General features: G+C 36.1%; 1 long non-coding RNA gene across 1 annotated transcript; it reads right to left on the minus strand.

Moving 5' to 3' along the window:
- Positions 1 to 242: 242 nt before the first annotated feature.
- On the minus strand, positions 243 to 20,938 carry LOC112649969 (uncharacterized). The gene is made up of 3 exons (XR_007414039.1): positions 20,838 to 20,938; positions 1,824 to 2,056; positions 243 to 1,570 (listed from the first exon to the last, which is right to left on the minus strand). It is a non-coding gene; the product is annotated as an uncharacterized LOC112649969 (long non-coding RNA).
- Between the last annotated feature and the right edge of the window lie 430 nt (positions 20,939 to 21,368).

The raw sequence follows: 21,368 nt of genomic DNA on the forward strand, positions 1-21,368 counted from the left end.
TATAGCTTGATGATTACTTTTTTATTTGTTCTTCTTAAAGGAGAATGTCAACTTTCCTTCTACAGTGTAAAAAACGGAAAAAAAAAAGTTGAGAAAATTGACACCAACGTTGAGTTTAGAGCGGGCAACCGAGCAAGAGAATGAGGCAGGAATTAGCACCATGGACAGAGACAAGCAGATCCAGAATAAAAGGTTTGCAAAGCCTAGTAGTTTTGTCTCTAAGTAAAACACGGAAACTGCAATTCTTGGGAACGTTTTATTCCACAGACTTTAAGGAAGAGGCTGTCCTACTTCACAGAAACACGTTTATTTTGAATTAGGCTGGCTTTTGCGAGGACTCGGCCTTGGTGACAAACCGTCAAGATGGTTAGAGCCCCGAACTCTGGGCGCACCCTCCACCGAGCTTCTCCTTTCCCACACACCCTTGCCCTGGTGAGCCTGCCTTTCATCAAAGTATTCTTGCAAAATAAATGCAAATCCAGGTAGTCATCGGAAAGTCTGCAAAACCTACTCCAGAGTTCTTAATCCTCAAAATTCCCAGGGGGAACCGCAACAGAAAACGCTTTTCCCGTTCCCCCCCTCGCCCCATCCCCCACCCCCAGTTCTTCCTCGGCTCCATCCACCTACTGGCAAAGGGGTAAAGTCTTTTATCCGAAGATAAGGGACCTCTTAGACTATTTTGCAAAGGACCCTTTATGTTGCAAACACTTTCCATCCGGGAGAGTGCCAGAAGCGGCAGTGAGCAAGATCACAAACATCCTTCATTTTCTCTTTACATTTTGTCTTGAAACTCCTGTGCGAGAAAAACAAAAACCCAACTGTAAAGAGCAGACACAGGGAGAATTCCCCTAAAACCTTAGGTTACTGCTCACACTTAAAAATATGTTAATTGTTTATTTAAATGTTTAAAATTTTAAAAATGTAATCTAGTGTCGCGGTAAATCTTTTGAGACCAGTTTAGAGTGTTCTCCCCCTGCCCCCCTCCCGCTTTTTTTTTTTTTTCTGAGCAAAATTTGTATGAAGTTCATTCTCCTTTAGGTGATTTGACTGCAGATACTCAGATTCAGACTGATCTGTTGCACGTGCCCCAGAGTGTCTCAGAAAATATATTTGCAGCTTCGTATCGACGATCATTTATGTAAAGCTTCCCACAAATGTCCTCAGATTTATTTTCCTCTCCTCTTTTTACACAGTAGCAACTTTTAGCAGGATAAACTCATGTCTTTGCTGAGCATGCAAAGGGAGGTCTAGGCGACCAGGCAAGGGTGAGGTAAGAAAAACTGGAGGTGAGAAAAGGCAAATCAGAGCTTTGTGTCCGTTTCTTTCAGGGATGGTCACAGCTTTCTCTAAGCTTCCTCCTGGAGCCGATACATCTCATGCAAAATTAATACAAGTAATTAAAAATAGCAGTTTCCAAAGTTAAAGGAAACCATCTGTCTCAGCTGGTGGTAATCAGTCTTTTGGCGGCCCCTTTACCGGGACCTGGGAAGAAACGGTTTTTCTGCTTCCGATGCTCCGAGGCTCTTTCTTATATTGAAGATTTATGTTTCCACTTGTGTGCGATGCACGTCTAATTTGAAATAATAAAGCCGGGCTGAGCGACCAGTCAATCAGAGCTATCAACTGCTCTCGGTACGCAGCCCTGCCCCCCACCTCCCTCCGGTCTCTAACCCTCTTTCCCTCCCCGACTCCCCCCCCCCACACACACACACACGCTACCCACCCCCTCCTCTTTCCTCCCTCCTCTGCTCTCTCACACACTCGCACTTTCCCCCCACGTGTGTTCAGATCAAACCCTTGCCCCATAGAGCAAGTGACCGCACCGGGGCACGGTGACAAAGGCGGAGTTTGTATCAGAAGAAGACTGAGGCCCGGGGAGACACGGCGGCTAGAGAAACAGCTGTCTTATCAGCCCGCTGCAGAGATGGAGATGGCTCGAGAGGTCCTCAACAGATAATCACTTGAATAGGTTTGCAATGCGCCAAACTTCACGCTTGATAAGACCAACCCAATGTAGAGAGCAGCCCGGATCCTGCTCCATTCTGTTTTATCTGAGCTGTAAATTAAGAAATTGAAATTCAGGTGGCAGAGGCAGCAGTCTGCTGATAGACCGCTAAAGTAAACTGTCATTAAAATGCTTGCGGCAGGCAGAGAGGGGGCGCTTGGAATGGGATATTGTTTAATTTTTTAATGGGGAGTGGGGAGTAGCCGTGAGAGCAAAAGCCCACCGGTTTTAAAAATTATCTGGGAAGGAGAAGCTGAGGAGGACTGGCAAAGGGACACAGGATCTTGATCATGATCCCTTGCTATAGCTGCCATGCATAAACAATCTGAAAAGTATAAAGTTGTGGGAAGTTTGGTGAAATAAAAAGTAAGGAACAATTTAAAGCAATCTGATAGAAAAGAGAATTCTGTCTTTATCAGAACAGAGGGCAAAGGAAGTTCTCTGGCTACACTATTAGAAATTGATTCTAAATGCAATCTACAGTTTTCCTTTTATTATGAGAAAAGCAGATCAACTGGATACAGAGGAGTTACCATAAACTGAGGTTAACTTGACCTTTTTGTTGATGTGATAGTGGCACTGGAGAGATTCCAGGGTGATTTTTAGACTACCCTAAGAAATTACTGACTACAGGAAGAGAATCAGCTTAGCTACTTATAGGAAGAAGAGTTATATTTCACCTCCTTTACCCAGATAATTACCAAGGGGTAATTCAGGAAACGAAAAAAAAAAAAAAAAAATCCCATGTGTGTATTTTGACACCACATGGTTCTTACAGCATACTTTATACCTACACTCCTATATCTGCTTTTATGGATAGGAGGCATGAAATTCTAAAGCATTATTTAAATGTTTCACAAAAGTTTAAAATGTATAATGACCAGAATAATCAGTGTCCTTGCTGCCTTGATTGAGTAATGACTTTGCACTGTACCTTGTTCTGTCATTGAGTAGATGTAAATTCACTAGTGTGCATTTAGGAGAGTGCATGACAGGATACATTTCATTTTTCACAACAGCATTTATATCTTAAGTTTTAGCAATATTTTTAAAAGAGACATTCTGATGATAACACATAGTTAATGCAGCTTTAGAAAATCCATCAGTTTTTCCTTTAACCCCAAAACTTTGATCAATGTCAGAGTACACTTAATTGATACTATTAAGGCTACTTAAATCACAGAGGGATGTGGAATAATTAAAAATGAATTTGTCAGGAAAGGTGGTGAAAAAAATTTTAAGGTGCTAGTATACCATTTCAGTACTTATTAAACTATTTCGGTACATTTAAAAACTATTTTAAACTTTGCACTTATCTGATTACTCACAGGGAGATGAGCAAATAAATACAAGTCAGAGAATCTCAAACACATTTCTTTTTAATTCTTCATGCAAAAATCTTTCATATCTTCTAAATCAGAAAACAGGTGGGGTTTTTCTTTTAATTCAAGTGTATAGATGAACGAGTGATGTATGGATTATTTCATGAGACAAAAATTTTTGTTTATGCAAGCTAACTTTTCCCTTCCATATCACTATTTTCCATAATGTTATATTGGTTTAAAAAAATGGCCGCTGTATAAGAATTTTAAATATTCTTTTAAATTCCAGCCTTTCAAGCACTATTATCTTCAAATAATCAGACAGTAAGATATTTTTCTGCTAGTTACAAATACTCTAAGTTTGAACTGCCAGCTTTATGAGTCTCTTAAGCTATGTTTATTTTTGTTTTTCTTAATTTTAAAAAATGCATACAATGGACAGCTTAAACTATTCTTTGGGAAGATAGGACTTTTTAAAGATGGGAATTTACATAAGGGCTAAAAGATGTACTCTAAGTCTGAAATGTGAGAGAAAGATATTTTATAAATGTACATTATAATGTTTCAAAACTAAAAGATAATTGTAAAAAGAAAAGTACACTATTGAACAATGTTTTAGCATGAATTATAAAAACCACTCTTGTCTAATATTTGTCGTGAATGATATATATGGTACTATGAATGATGAAAAATAATTTAAAAATCCAAAAATGCCAATTTTATTTTTAAGAGGATTCCCCATTAACTCTTCTCTGTGGGAAATGGGATAATAGATTTTAAGGAAAATATTCTATGATGAATAAAGGCAAAAATATCAGATGCTTTAGAAATATCTAAATTTTGTGATATTTTTGTTTAAAACTGATTATAGATCTATTCCCAAAGAAATAAATCAGACAACTAATAGTGTCCTTATACATATAATATTTATCTTCAGGTGACAGTCAAATGACCAATACATAATCAGTTCCCAAGTATTTATTCCTGATCTTTGACAAAAGACCTGTTTCAGTTTGATTTAAGCATCTTTTGAGTGCCTCTATTTGTACAATATCTCTTCACAAGTTTTTAATAGTATAGCTTGTCAAAAATTAGTCCTTTAAGTAGAAATTGTAATGTTACTCTAGCAAGAGCCACAATTGTGCAATTGTGGAGAGTTTGGGTTTGCACTTCAGGCACATCCTGATTTGAACCCGACTCCATCACTGTGGGGCCTTGGACAAGTTACTCAATCTCTTCTAAGCCTTGATTTACTGATCTATACAACGTTGATAATAATGCTTAATGTAGGATGACTGTGAGTTGAAATGTAACCATGAGTGTAAAATATTTAAACTTCTCTGAAAAGAGGAAACAAGGGATACACAGTAACTACGATGAAGGAAACATAAATGGTGACTTAGCACACTTATCTGATGAAGCAAGGATCAGAGTTCCTGCCTTTACATACGGTCTCTGAAGTATAGTCATTTGCTCTTATTACTATCCCAACCGATCTATCCTATGATAAATATCTTTTCCCATTCCTAATTGTAACTAAGTTTAAAAGACCTCAAAAGGTGTAAAATCTTCTGCCTGCCCTCTGATGAGGCTTCAATACATTTCCCAGTACCATTTCATGATTTGCCCATGAAAAGTTGTGGGTCTTCAAAAAGGAACTTAGTCTGAAATCCCATTTGATTGATATAATAAAAACACCTTAGATTTTTATAGTACCTTTTATCACAAAAAGCTCAATGCACTTTTACATATTTATCATTGTAACCCAGAAGGTAAGGAAGGACATAAATTTTTTTCTCATTTTCAGGAGCATAACAGAGGCATTAGGAATATGGGTTACATTTTTAAGATTAATAAGAATAAAGAGCAGCTTTCCTGAATGTTGTCTTTCTACAGTGTTACTCTCTTTGGCATTAATTATAACCACTGCACTTTAGTTAGGCTCAAAATGTTAGTGTGTGGCATTAAGTATGTTATAATTACTCACTGAAATCAGTTGAATGAAATATATATAATCAGTCTAATCAAATTAAAATATTTTTATTTTATGCCAAGAAATATTTTTATTACTTTTATTATTTTATTTTATTATATATATATATATATGCATGTATTATCCAATCTTATTTACCATTCTGTGTTATCTCTAAGGCAAGAATTTAAAAGTTACTAGTCATTTATGGCCTTGGAAGAAATCAGTTTCAATCTCCTTATCACTGGCCTTTCCCCAGGCTCTCCACATTTTTATAGGCTATTATATTTATTCCATTTACATAGGCTAACAGTACTCCCTGCTCTAGTTTTCTATTTCTTAGGTTGTCTGTGCTTGATAAATCTATCAAATACATATCCAAAAGAAGGTAGAAGTAAAGTGTATAAAGGGCACAAGAGGCTATGCTTTTTATAATTGTCTTTTGAATGAAACAAAATGAAGAAATAACGTCCACTTGACATTATAAAACATATAATATCAAAAGAATACTAAAATTTGCTTATGGTTTATACTCTTGCTGTTTTCTCCTGGACTAACATTGCCACGGATTGATAGAGATACAGCTATGGATGTGGACTTCCATTGAATAAGCAGAATGGAAGGAAACAAAACTCTGTAGCCCAATAAAAAGATGAATCTTAAACTTTTTGATGTCTAAGTTCATAGATGACAATGAAAGACCAATGGTATTTTTATTCTCAACTTCAATGAGCATCTCTCTGTGCCCTGAATGTACCTTTCAATTTGTTGAGATTGAATCACACAAAGTCCAGTCATGTGACTGCAAGACTTCTTTGAGGAAGTGCAATTAGCACCAAGAAGAAACATACGTACACACAGAACAGTCAGAGCTGCTCTTTACTGCCATCACAACAACCCCTTTTAATCCTTCATGTTGATGTCGCTAAATGGGAAATCTATTTCTCTGACTGAGCATATGTATGTGCATCTTAAGGGAATACAGAGAATACTATTGTAATAAAAATGATGTTCTGTTCCTTTGGTCACTGTCATTCTAGTATGAAAAATTAGACAATATGGTTGTTTGAAATGTCAGTGTTTGTAAACATGAGTTGGAAGATGTAACGTAGATGAACGGTGTTACAGACTGTTTAAGCTGTTTGAGTAACAAATAGACATTTCCTTGAATTATTTTGACATAATTTACTGTGAAATTTCTTTTTTTCTTTTGCTGATATTTCTAGATTTCTTGTGCAGACAACACAAAGAAAGGCCTTTCTTTTATGTCAGTGCTCTCATTATTTAACTCATACAGCACTGATGTTTTCTAGAATACTAGTATTTCCTAGACATGAAATGAATGCTAAAAGAAAGGTATGTTTCCATATGAGCCATATCAAAAGGATATGAAGATCTGAGCCACTTTATAAGGTGTTATAAAAGAGGAAAATATAAATATATGTTGTAGTGCTTTAGTCCCTAGTTTCAAAAGATCTTTCTATAAATCTCCTTTATTGGGTTGTGTGCAATGTGTGCGCATGTGGGTATGTTTGGAGCAAATGAAATGAGATTCAGAGGGAAAAACTGCAAGACTTTGGTAGAGGAGGCCAGGCTGACTGTAGAGGAGAAAGTTGGCTGGAGAGCAAAGATAGGTTGGTTCGGTATTCCAGAGACACGTCATAGAGGCTTTGAAAGCCAGCAGAGGAAAATAACTGACATAAAACTAATGTACTTGATCTTGGCCAAAAGGCCAAGAAGTGATACTGACATAAACTACTAGCTACAGAATATATCTATCGATAAGTGTAAATTTTGGACATGCCAAGCACGAGAGACTCAAAGGCATACGAATCAGAATCAAGACATAAATAAGGAGGGTTAAGAAGCTAAAAAGTTAAAAAACAAAACAAAAACCTACTAAGACTCCTTGGAATGAGGTGGTAAGGTCAGAGAATAAATAGAGATAGGCAAAGACTAATAGGTATAGAAGGGTTCACTGATAATAATGAAAATGTTTTGACAGCCAAAATACTTATAGAAGGCCCTGGGAAAGTGATAGGGTTCTGAATAAATAATATATTTGATCCAAAAAGCCCAAGGCAGCTATGAGGGTGAGAAATCAGGAACCAGAGCCTGTACCCTGATTAGATGTGGATGCCTCTAAGACACCTCTGTGCCCAAGAGGGGCCTTTAAAAACATCGCTAGGAAGGATGCACCGAGCTGAGAGTCCTAGGCTTGGAGAAAGGAGATGTGAGTCTGAGTGTTCTTTCTTCCACTAACTAGCTGATTCCCTATAAGCAAGTTATTCTGACTAAATCTCATGATTCCCAGAAGACTGCATTAATAAAAAATAATAATGGGTAACAAGTATTGAATATGTACTATATCCCAGACAGCATTCTAATGTTCTATATGCATTGAATCATTTAATCTCACAATAATCCTATCATTTTAAGGATGAGGAGACTGAAGAAGTTGAGTAATTTGCCCATGATCACACAACTAGAAACTGAGAGAGGTGTGATTTGACCCCAAGTAGTTCATTTGTATGGCCTAAGTCTTTAACCACTACATATCAGATGACCTCTGCAGTATGTTCTGGGTGTAAAATCCAGTAATTCTAAAGAAATAGATAAAAAAAGGGCCTCCCAGGTGGCTCAGCAGCTTAGTGCCGCCTTTGGCCCAGGGCCTGGGATCGAGTCCCACATCAGGCTCCTTGCATGAGGCCTGCTTATCCCTCTGCCTGTGTCTCTGCCTCTTTCTTTCTCTGTGTCTCTCATGAATAAATAAATAAAATCTTAAAAAAAAAAGAAAAAATATATAGCAGAAATTAAAGAGGACATAACACAAGAGAACAAGAGTATAGGGAAAATAGAGATTACAATTAACATAGACAAAACTATTTTTTAAAATGGAAATAATCATACTCAAGTCTTTAAATACCATCTGTTGCTCACAAATGGAAGAGAGATAAAAATGATACTTAAATAGTTTACTTCCTTAAAATGATTCAGGTCAGGGCAGCCTGGTGGCTCAGCGGTTTAGCACCACCTTCAGCCCAGGGCCTGATCCTGGAGACCCGGGATCCAGTCCCACCTTGGGCTCCCTGCATGGAGCCTCTGCCCCTCTCTCTGTGTGTGTCTCTCATGAATAAATAAATAAAATCTTTAAAAAATATAAAATAAAACGATTCAGGTCAAATACAATAGGATTTTGATTAAACATAATATACAATGTCCTAGGGGGTCCTAGCTATCAGTCATACTAGGTTATGAGGAAATTTTCATTATTTGGTTTTTGTAAATTTTAATTTTCAGAAGTCTACTCCACAACCATAGTAAATAGTGATAAGCCATGGAAAGGACGGTATATATTTGGTAATTCAATGATATATAAAGATTTCCATGAAATATTGAGAGCATTCAACATCCCATAAAGAATAGTCACTAGAATATTAAAGAGTGGCATGCTTTCTTTTTTATAAATCTGAAAAACAGGTAGTTTTGTGTTTGGGGTCAAAAAACACATGAAAAACTATGGCTAAGAGCTCGTTTCAGCCCTATAGTCAGCAAGGTGGAAGCTGCTGGTAGATACTGAATGTTGAGGACCAGAGACCTCTTAAAAGACAACTTACATTTGTAGAGAGGACAGATGAATAGCCCTGGAGTTTCCAAACAAAATATTATTCACTTACAAAAACAAATCTTGAGATTTAATCCATATGAAAAATACATTTATAATAGAGCAAACTGATGAAAATTTCAGAAATTACCAGTTTCTAAGAATGTAAGATAATAACTCCCCTGCCCATTTAGAATTGCCTAATATTCACTATACTCAATATCAACTATTTCCTTCATTTAATGCCTATCTGTATTATGGCCAAGGGATGTTCTTTTCATTTAATTAATCATTTCTTTTTCCCTATTATGCCCTTTCCTGCAGTTGCTAGAGAATCTCATAAAATGCACCTTTATTCTCAACCAGCAAAGCCCTTAAAGTGATTTGCTTATATTTCTATAGCATATAAATAAATGAAAACCATAACACAGTAAATAATTATAATGAGATTGAACAAAAACTGGCTTGCTGACAGGTACCATTTAGTGAATTGCTATTTCAATGCCCTAAACAGTCACCTGAGTTAATTCAATTTTCTATTGTTTAATATTTGTCTTTAAAATCACTCTGCAGAAAGTGGGAAACTGGCTCATGGTCTCAACTCTATAGGATGGTACAGTCTGAACACTCTCACTTATTTAATTTGCTATTTAAAAATATTCTAATGTTATGACCAAGAATCTAACAAGAACTCCATGCAGAATTATTTGATTTTAAAGGAATATAATGACCAAACTTGTAGTCTTGGTAGACTTGGAAAAGAAGATATTAAGAAATAATATCAAAATAAGAGAAATTTATTTTTCAACATGAAGTTTTTAATGTGGCTCTGCTACTGTTTTTTAAGCTTTATAAGTTGTAAACACATATTAACTTTTAGATATGAATTATGACCATTTTGAAAAAACATTATTTGTCACAAACAGAGGACATAAGCGCCGCTGCCCTCGATCATGCACTCATTTGACTCGTGGCGCAGTCTTGAATAATTTTAAACCAAACATGACTGCGGCAATCAATTTTCGTCCAATTTATTGGGCATGAGTTAAAGCCAATTAAAAAACCATTTTTGGTGCAATTCAAGGGGAAAATGTATAAACCCATGAAAAACAGATTTCAGTCCTAGACATGAGTCATCACTATTCTAAATAATGGTGTCAGCCCCAAATCAGAAAGAACAAATCCTAAAATTGCATATTCCACACTGGAAACTGCATTTCTCAGCAATGATTTTATGTATTTTAAAATATTTTTTAATAAGAAATTAACCTGGAAGGAAAAAGTATGCTCTTCTAACACTGTGTCATTTCTGAATATTTTTTAGCCATTAAATTAAAAGGTAATTTATAGCGGCTCCTGAGTTTCTGAATTAAGACCTAAAATAGAAAGTCATCTGTAACTTTTATACAGAGAAAGCAAAACATTTTACCTATAATTTTAAAGAATCTTTTAACTATTAGACCATGGCTCCTCTCACATGAATATAGTAGCTATCTTTTAAGGCCATAAAATGAAACAATCCCTGTACACTCTGGATAATCTTAGGATAATCAAAGCAGCAAAATGGGAGCTTCTAGGTTGGAAATTACAGCTATAAAATACAGCCATGCATTTTCAATCTGTATATTTAAGAGGCTTTCTCAGGATTGCAGCCGCTCACAGTATTCAAGCAGTTGTGGATTCTGGTTCTGCCTCTCCCATATTCCTTGGTATATGACTTTGGGCCCATTCCCTGACCTCTCCAACCCTCCGATTTCTCTTGGTAAAATGAGTACTATAAGAATAAGAGCCACATCTTAGGGTTATTGTAAGCACTAAGTGAAAAAATACTTGTCAAGGTCTTAGGAGAATGCCTGGCACAGAGTGTATCTTCAGTGACCATTAGAACCGGTGAGAGGAAAGTCTGGATTCTCACACATAGCTGTGACTTGAAGCCTCAACCTACTCGGTAGGTTTTTTTCTTTTAAAGTACAGATGCCTGGTCTGTATCCTAGGACATCTGCTCAGTAATTTTGAGGTGAGGTCTCAGCATATGTGTTTATAAAAACCTCCACGGATGATTCTGATTGATTTAAAACAAAAAAACAGTACTAACTTTTCAATTGCTCAGGTAACTTGGAGTTAAAGTATGGCTTAAACTATTTAAGTGTGGATCTCTGTTGAGCAGTTTAAAAAAAAAAAAAAGATTTTATTTATTTATTCATGAGAGACGCAGAGAGAGAGGCAGAGACCTAGGCAGAGGGAGAAGCAGGCTCCCTGTGGGGAGCCCGATGCAGGACTCATCCCAGGACTAGGGGATCCCACCCTGAGCCAAAGGCAGACCTCACCTGAGGCACCCAGGTGCCCCTCTGTTGAGCATATTAATGAGAATAATTGCCAAACTTGTGCTTTTGTGTTATGCTGAAAGAGATTTAACTGGCAGACTTTTAAAAGATTTGATTTACTGAAGCTTGTAGCTTTTACTTCTATTTAATAAGCATAGACAGATGAGGCAGGGGATTTTTTCAGTTCTATTTTCCTATTGAGTTAGTTCATTTCTAACTGTCCTATTTCAAGATAAGTAAGCAGTCTCCTCAGTGATAGAGATCAAGGAACACTGCATGGTTAAGAAAAGCAGCTACCAGAAAAATATTTATATTGGCCCAACATGACCACCCGACAAGTTATTCACCATGATTGTTTAACAAAAATGAGGACATTTTCCCTGGGAGTGACTTTCAAATATTAACCGGGGAAAAAAGGACTCTCTTTAACATCTTCCCATTAGTGGGAAATAATTTATTAGATTTACAACCTGTCACCTTGGAAGGGAAAGAGATATTGTCCTAGTAGACCTTGGGTTTTAACAATATGAGTAAAGGGACAGCACAACCCTAAGGAAACAAAGGATAGCCAGGTCTTAGAGGTATCAGGAGAAGGTGATGGGGAGGTGAGAAAACCAGAGTTTGCCCCATTTTTGCTTAGGGCCGCTCAAAGTACAGCTGGTATATTCCCAGGCTTAAGGCTTTTATAGGCCTTGTTGGTAGGAAATCGGAGTTATTTAAACCCTGGAATATCTCTACACAAGAATCCAAGAAAATTCTAACACTGTCACACTACCAGATAGTTTTTAATTTAGAGCGTATGCCATTGATACACTAGATTGATACATTAGATTCTCCCTGAATCAAAGAATGTAAATTGTATAGGTGACCTAATATTGGGAAAATCCTCATTCTCTGGGAACACTTTTAGCCTGACCCCTGGGGCTTAGAAAGGACCCTTAAAGTCTAGATGTAATTCCAACATCATGCATTGGCAAGCTATTGGTAGATCAAGGTGTTGAAATATTGATCAAAGAGTTGGTATACCCCAGATTCCAGTTTTAAAACTATGAATCTCTGTTTCTTATATATAAAATGAAATTATATTATTTACTCTTCTTACTTTATGAGGTTATTGTGAAGCCAAAATAAAATTACATATATGAAAACTGGAAAATTTTTTATTGTTGTGGCATAAGAATTGAGAGGAAAAATAACTATTTTTTAATGTATAGAACTTTCCAGCAAATTATCCAAAAGCCTTTCAGGAACATATTTCCTTTTTCTTATTAAATAAACTTTTTCCCCCCTTTTCAATATAATTCCACAAAAGTTTCAAAATCAGGTTGTAAAATAACAATTCTATGTTAACACTTCAAAAAGTGAAATTGCCTGAAACTTGCTGAACTATTATGAAACATGAAAATGAAAATCTGTAAAAATAAAAATAAAACCTTCCATTTTCCTTGTTTATGAATATAATGTTTCATCTAAGTCTAGCCTTAGACAATTGGTTTCTAAAACATGGCTCTTTGAAATTTTAAAGAGAGCTCTTTCAGAATTTTTTCATTTAACCAGCAGAGAACTGCTTTCTCACAGCTGGAAGCTTAAACAGCTGGTGACTCTGGATACTTTTTTATTCCCCTGGGTAACAGTTCAAGGATCCTCACTGTGCTCTCAGGACAGCCAGCAAGGTATGTGGTCAGGAACATGTTCCAATACAAGCCAATTCCAAAGCCACCCCTCCACACATCCCCTAGGAGTAGAAAACAGACAACTCAGAGCCTTGTGTCACCTGAATGGGCAGATATTCTATCTGTTGAGGAAAATCAGCCTTCATAAGAATCTTTCTGACCCATGATCAGAGATCACAAGGCCTATGTGACCATAAGGATTCTCTGAAGGACTTAGGAGGTCAGTCTCAGGATTTGGTTTTTGGAATTTATCAATATCTGCGCCTCCCCCCTTATTTTACATTATATAGGAAATTGCTCTTTCACTTAGGATGCATTTCTGAGTCTTTCTTAATAGAGCACTACATAGTTAACTTCATTTTTAACTTCCAGGAAGAACAAGCAAAAAGAATATTTCAGCCTAGCTGTCACTGCAGTACTATTTATTGTATCCACTAGAGGACTCTTCTCAGAATGGCTCAAAATATCTCCCCTCTCATTCCCTGTGGCCTCTGGCATTTGATGCTCAACTAACTCTTGAGTTGGGCCACTGGCTACATATCAGTGTTAGAATGAAAACATTCCCCCTACTTTACACCTCCTGCTAGTTCAATAAAGCGATGTTTAAATAACTGAACTGGCTTCAATGAACTGTACTTGCCATTTTTTCCTGCTTCTTAGCTAGATAAAATGGAGATAATTATGAAGTGGATGAGCAGGTTTAATGAAAGCCAGTTTCTTTTGGTATACTCCTGAAGCAGCAATCATCATCTGTTTGGCTTTTGAAGAGCAACAATTATAATCACTTAAACCCCCAAGGGGAACAAAAATAGAATTTACATTAGCATATAAAATATACAGCTGGATTGGGCAAGCCTATAAAATTCTGGGGAAATCATTCTAATCTGAATGCTATTCAAACTCACAAGTAAAATGAGTTCAAGAGTATTTTACATGCTTCCTTCCTATAAAATAATACATATAACAATGTTGAGAGGATTTTCCTAAAAATGAACACAAGGAAACAAAAAAATTGTTGCCAGGAGAGAATCCCAGTGAGAATGGGATAAACTGCATTGTCAAGACATCAGAAAGCAAAATGCATAATGATATTCACATGAAGTACTAATCACTCTGAAGTGAAGATTTTTCATGCAATTGGGAGTTTAAGAAAGAAAAATAGGGTGGTTTCAGTCTGATCAATGATGAAACTTAATCCTAAGTAAAGAAAATTTCAGATTAATAGTACTTCCCTCCTCTGTTGTAAATGTGAAAGCAACACAAAGGAAAGTGAAATCACTTAAGTTGATGCCCTATTGTTACAAAGCAGAACTCTTTTTTTCTATTTTAAAACATTTTCATATCCTTTCCTCTCAAATAAGCTCTTTCTTACACCTCCTTTTCTAATTCTAGCCCAGATCACAGGCAATCTCCCTCACCATTTATGTTATTTAATTACTTTTGCTTTTGTGTGCCTTTCACGGTTTGCAATATACTTCTCCCCCCCCCCCCTTTGTAGAGGATAGAAGAATAAAAATGGAGCCTGTGCTTTATCCATTATGCTACTAGCAACAAAACACTAACATAATCAATATATTAAAGGCTTGCCTGGCTGTGCACATTTGTCAAAGGCAGTGTATCTGAGAAATTACACTAATGAATCTTAAAAAATTCAGCATCACAGAAAACTTGCTCTCCCTCATCTTAAGTACATATCAAAATGTAAAAACTAGAAAAATATATACTGCATCTTTCTTTATATTATCTGAAGGTCTACTGTTACTTTTTTTTTAAATAAAAAAAAGTGTGTAAAACTTCACTGCCACTGAGAAACACTTCCTGAATACCCTCACTAAAGCCAACTGCAGGCAAACTGGTGATAGTGTCCTCTATGCTCCTAAAAGCACTTTGTACATAGCTCAGATAGCAATGATCTCACTCCATTATAACCATTTGTTGACATGTCTGTCTCCTGCACTGACTGTGCAATGCTCGATAGCAAACGCATCTTTCCCAGTAGGGTATTTCCCGGCTCCAGCCCTGTGCCTAAAATGTAGTAAGCTCACGATCATGTTTGTTGAGTAATATATGTGCCATTAATTTGTATTCTAAGATACACCAAAATGTTATGGTGTCTATGATAAGAACTAAACATATTAAATACCATCTCTGTCATAATATCAAATTTAGGGATCCCTGGGTGGCGCAGCGGTTTGGCACCTGCCTTTGGCCCAGGGCGCGATCCTGGAGACCCAGGATCGAATCCCACGTCGGGCTCCCGGTGCATGGAGCCTGCTTCTCCCTCTGCCTGTGTCTCTGCCTCTCTCTCTCTCTCTGTGTGTGACTATCATAAATAAATAAAAATTTATAAAAAAAAAATATCAAATTTAATGGTGATAAATTAAGCACTAATAAATTAGAAATTCAGAAGTTTAGATTTCTATAGCAATCTTCTCACTCTCATTATCCTTAAAGGACAGTGGTAACTTTTTAATATTTTATTAAATATTTATAATCTGTACTGTGGTTAATTATTTTTATTGGAAACACTCAAAAAAGCTGAATTCTCAGTTCTAAACGGTAATGACCTCAGATTTCATTAACTGTATATGTCTATTAAAAAAAAAAAAACAAACATTAGAACTGTCTTCTCAACCTCTGCCAATGTCTGTCAGGTGTGATAGTATCTAGTTTGTATTATTTTACTCTTTCCTGTAAACCCCTCACGCTCTGAGAGACTTTGAAAAATCCACAACGTACAACTTTACTTTGAACAAAAAATGTAACAATTTCATGTTTAAAAGAATTTAAATGGATTAAATTGAGGTGCAAAGCTCGAAGGACTCCAGAACCTATGCAGGAATTATCATAAGGTTCTTCCATTCTTTCCCTAATTTGAACACAGGGATTTAAACATCTCCTAATTTTTCAAGTGAAATTACCATTTTGTATGAAGTTATGGGAAAGCAATAGTGGAGATAAGGATCCACAGGCCTATCCTTAAAAACTTAGATTTTTAGTTAATAATAAGTATAACTAATGTACTTTTCATTAGATAAAATTCAGTTTTGTGACATTAATTATCCCATAAATTTAAAACTAAAAAACTGCTTTAATAAGTTTTCTCTTTTGCTTCCTACTAATAAAACTATAGCTTTTTGTATATGTATATTTACACTTATTATTTACATATAGACCTGTGCACTTTGATAAATTTGAAGGGAAAGAAAATTGTCATTTCTGTGATTTTAGTACTTAAAATGTAATGTAAAATTTCAAATCAAGGATAAATAGAAAGTTATACAAATATTAACTGTGATAATAACAGATTGAATTTTATTGAAAATGAGCCAAGTAACTAGAATTAGTTTTTGGAGAGTGAATATCCAAGGGTTTGTCAGGGCATGGTCTCCAAGGTCAGAGTGAAGTGGAGCCAAGTTATGTGTGACCAACAGCAAGAATTCTGCAAGACTTAAACACTTAAACCCCACAGCTCTTTGATTATAACGTGGTCCTTAAAAGGCAAAAGTTATAAGACTTTTAAAAAAGCTACTGGCACTCTCATAGTAACTGAGGTTTAAACATGATAGATCTACGTATGGGTACCTGGATAGCTCAGGCAGTAGGGTATGTTCTCTGGATCTCAGTCTTGAGTTTGTGCCCCACCCCACGTTGAGTTTGGAGATTACTTAAAAATAAAGTCTTTAAAGAAAATAAAAATAAGTATGATAGATCTGAATGATTTTACTTTATAAAAAGCTGACACAAAACATCAATTTCTAAAAAGTTCTTCACTCAACAAGAGCATAAAATTCAAATGCTCTTTTAACAGGTGAGCTCTGTGCATTTTGAAAAAGTAATTCAATTAAAAAAAAAAATGTTTACACCAAACAATTTAGGAGCCCATTTATCGTATAACATGCAGACAGAGTTATTCTGAGTGCCTTCATTTCTTCTCAGGTGAAAGTGAAAAATCGAACAGTTTTCTGTTGAATGTAAATGAAGTCCTTAAACATTTTTTCATTGGTACTTAAGGGAACTTGAATGGATTACCTCCATAAAATCTTAATATCTCCATTTTTGCAGATTCGATATCTATGTCTCATTCTCTCAAGTTCAAAGATTTTATAAATAAAAGAAGAGCACAATTAGAGCCTTTTAAAGGGAAGGAATCTTTTTTCTAATATATGAGAGTCTATCATCTTTCATATTTAAAAAGGAATCATATAATGGGGTTTCATTTGAAAATTCTATTTTCTATATCACTTTCTATATGTCTCTAACTAAATGAGGGCAATTTAAAAATTCAGAAAATAATTGCAGTGTAAGTTAATTGATTATAGGTATATCAAGGTAAGCTAACTTAAAAAATACATAGTATGGCAAAAAGTCATTAAATGATTTGCCACTCATCAAATCATATAATATTACTTAGGCAAATATTATTGTAATCAAAATTTTAAAGTCCTTAAATGAAAAATTAAATAGCATTTAAGTTGGTAACATAATAACAAAAAAAAACACTCTGCTTATTTGATTTTGAGTCCCCTTGTAAGGAAAACTGAGTTTGCAGTTAGATTATCCTTTTAGTTAGTAGGCATCTTTGGTACTTATTTGAAAATACTTCTGTCATTATCATTGATTTAATCTTCCTCTCCTTTTGCTTGTTTTTGGGGTGGGATGGAGAATGCAATAAATTTTCCATAATTATTGTCCCAAGAGAGAAACAACCAGTCAAATTAGCCTATTATATCCAAACCCAATTTGGGAATTATAATTAGGAATATTTCACTAAGTTTTATTTCTTCAAAAATGTTTTATCAAAGAAAGTGCCAAGATTAAGAGTAATCATTCCTATCTTGGGAATTTGTGGAGATCATGTGGGTTTTACGTGGAGGGTCTTTTTAAATTTAGAAAATTATCACACATTTTCATTTTGTTTGATTTTAGATCCAAGTTATGATAGATTTGATTCAACTGGTTATGAAGCTGTCTGACCTTATTCTAGTTAGTTGCTAGGCATAATAAAACCTCCACCTAAAAAAATTAATTAATTAATTAAATATAAAAAAAATAAAACCTCCACCTACAGTGTTTTGATGATTAACTGAAATAATATATGTCAAGCACTCACACAGGAGTGGATTCATGGCTGGGTCAAGGCAGGTGGACAACAAATGTTAACTACTAAGGTTAACTTCTTAGCTATTTCAGGTTGCATACTTGATACAAGGTATACATTACTAATTAGAAGTAATAAATGAAGGTTATTTTTGAATTGTTAAAATCATAATATCACTTCAGCTCTTCCTCTTTTGCTTGTTTGCTTGCAAGAACATTTCATGTCCTAGATATGGTACAAGGGGTAAAAAGTGCAATGTAACATTGGATGACCCTGGCTGCCACCCACCTGCACTCCCCACATATATCCCATCTATTTTGCTCCTTTATATATCATACCTATTTACATAAAGTGAGTAAATGTTATGGGATAAATATTTCTATGAGAATATTGCTTAGTTGAAAACACTTAGAATTTTGTTCTTATGAATATTATAAGCTTCCTGTTTTTGTGAAATTTATTCTAATGGACTGAGGTTTAGGGAAAATATCAGAACATGGCCACTGTATTTCTAATGTGCTAATGACATATAATTAGAACATTGAGGAAAGAAATGATAATAGTATTACTTTCTGATATGAAGAAATTTTCATAATGAGAAAGTTTAGTAAATCTAAAATTGCCACAGAATTGTAGTATTAGTGAGGGAAAGTGCCTGGAATATTAGCAATAAATAATTTAAGTACATTTATAAGATATTAAACTATATGTATTATTGTCACTTAGATGACTTTCAATTACCCAACTTATTTTAAATAATAATTTTTATGAACATCTTCAAGTGAAACAGTATTTTCAATGTGTAGGTAGAAAGTTATAGTAAAGTTGAGGGCTTAGGTGAAATTATGAGTATTATAAAATAATTCTGATTAAAGGGGTTTTTCCCCAAGTATCCAAGTAATTTAACTTTGCACATATACAGGCCATAAATTTACTTGCAAATAACTGGACAGCAGTAGTAGTGAATTCTTACTTTGTCTGTAGTCCTCATATAAATGCAGTTTAATATGTTCCTTAAAATCAACAACAAATAACCCAGGCAGTACCAGTATAGATCAAGATTAATCACAAAATTAAATAGGCATGACAGATGAGTAAAATGAACCAAAGTAAATTATAGTTAAAAATATTGTTGGTCGACTATCTGTAGTTCAAGAATAGCAGTACAAAAAAAAAAAAAAAAAAAAGGCAAACTTAACTGAATCTCTTGCTACCAGAAATATATAAAATACTATATTTTAATTTAAATTCTTCTAACATTTCTTTTCAAAGCTTCACTGAATTGATTCTGCTTCTACCAACAGATTAGTAGTTTACTTTAGCCATTTGGAATTTCAACTGTCAAGCAGAAAACTGTTTTAAAGAAGATGATTGCAAATAGCAAGACCAAAAGCAACTGATTTGAGAAGCCAACTGCATAAAGTGTGGCTTTACCTTTACAGTTACTGGTAAATTACATCAACTTTTTGGAGAAGAGACCAAAAGTCAGTCAGTTGTTAAAATAAGTCATTAAACTGTATTCCCAATAAAATTCATTAATCTTGTGGCAATGTAATCAGTTGTTACTTTCTGTGTTTTTTTATGATCAGGTGAAGTTTATGATAACTTAAAAATATTTTAGAATAGGTCTTGAAAAATTTAAGCATATGCAATTATACCTGCACACATAATTACCAAAAACAATGTTAATTAAGAATGGTTGCAACAAAACATGAATACAATTCCTCTTAGGGGCCGTTTTTGTTTCCATTACATCCTTCAAAGGAGAAAACTTAGATGGCCTTGCCTCACCAGAGAATGTGCAGGTCCATTCCAATATAGGACATCCCAGCCATCTCCATGACAACAGCCCTTGACAAATTAAAAGGCAACCAGATTCACACACAGAAAAAGTTAAGACTACTGAGCACTGTTAATGTTTGTTTGTTTGTTTAATTCAGAGCTGGCCAAACTATTTAGAATTTTCCAGAGGAAAGGCTGAACCTTTTACCCAAACTTGAAATGGTTAAGCAGACCACAAATACTAAGTTGGATAGCTATTCTCAGAAAGTGAATGAGATAGGGGGCAAAACTGAGAAATCCTTTTCTGGAACACACCTTTAAAAAAACAAACAAACAAACAAACAAGAAAAAGGGATTAGGAGAGGAGGCTGGGGAAGGACCCTTAAATAAATCTCTATTCCTCAGCTTAAAAGGAGAGAGGGCTAGAAGAGAAGGGAGAAATGGGAAGTGGGGGGTAAGCAATTCCTTTCTCCGGCCTCAAGCCTGTTTTTAAGACCACAACTTTCCAAATTTATTCTTTTCTCATCTGCAGGTGTTTAGGATTTGTCTAAGAATGACGGCTTCTAAGGTTGCTACTGAGAAGTGTGAGGAGGAGGGTGGGAGGTCTGGCAGTGCAGGTGAGGGCGCAGAGATAGTGGTGGTCACTGAGGGTGACCCCACTGTTCCTCTCCTCCTCAAGGGTTTGGGTCAGGAATGACCCGGCTACTGTGCTGAGTTCAGGAAGTCAGAGCTGCACGGGTCTTCTAGAAACCAGACAATAACCTCGTTCCCTTCGCCTCCCTCCCCTGCACCTCCACCCTGCAGACTGCCAACTCTCACTCACTTTAAATGCATCAAGCCCATTACCATCCCAAGAGTATCCACCAGATAAATGCGGAACAGGTCTACTGACCAGAGTCAAAAGAAAAACAAAATTTCAACTACTGTCTCATTTGTTTCACCGCCCCCCTCTTCCCAGCCCCTAGCCCTTTGTGTGTGCGGATTCCCCTTCAAACCACCCACAGACCGAGCATACGAGAATAAATGGTAACTTTTGGTTTAAAAGTTCACTTACCACGGCAACCTCATAGTGCTTTGTCATGCTTTTTTGCACTTAATTTTTCAAAACTGCTTGTGCAGGGCGCGGAACTGGGAAGGCAGGACTAAAGTATCTCTAGTAATCACAACAAAAAGGAGAGAACATTCACCAATCAGAATTACATTTAAATGCACAAACCTCTGAGCAAGACGCACGGTTCACACCACACGAAGGAGAGGGTGGGGGTGGAAGAAGCCAAGCTAACAAAACAAAAGGTAAAGGGGAGAGTTGAGTGGTTGGAGGGCAAATTGATCCGAGCCGTCTTTGAACTGAGCCCTGGCTGAAAACCACCACCACCGCCGCCGCCACCGCCACCACCACCAGCCCCCGCTCCCAGCACCCCAGCGATTACCCGAGTGACTGCACTTGCCTCCAGCCAGCTCAACTGCAGGAGAGGAATGCCCCATCTAAGTTCACTAGCCCTGCCACAGCCTTCCACTGCCTGATGGGTTCGTTCAGGAAGACACTTCCAGAGGCATCCATCCACTTGAGGTCTGGGTTTGGCGG

This window comes from Canis lupus, chromosome 11, assembly GCF_003254725.2.
Source record: "Canis lupus dingo isolate Sandy chromosome 11, ASM325472v2, whole genome shotgun sequence".
Lineage (NCBI taxonomy): Eukaryota > Metazoa > Chordata > Mammalia > Carnivora > Canidae > Canis > Canis lupus.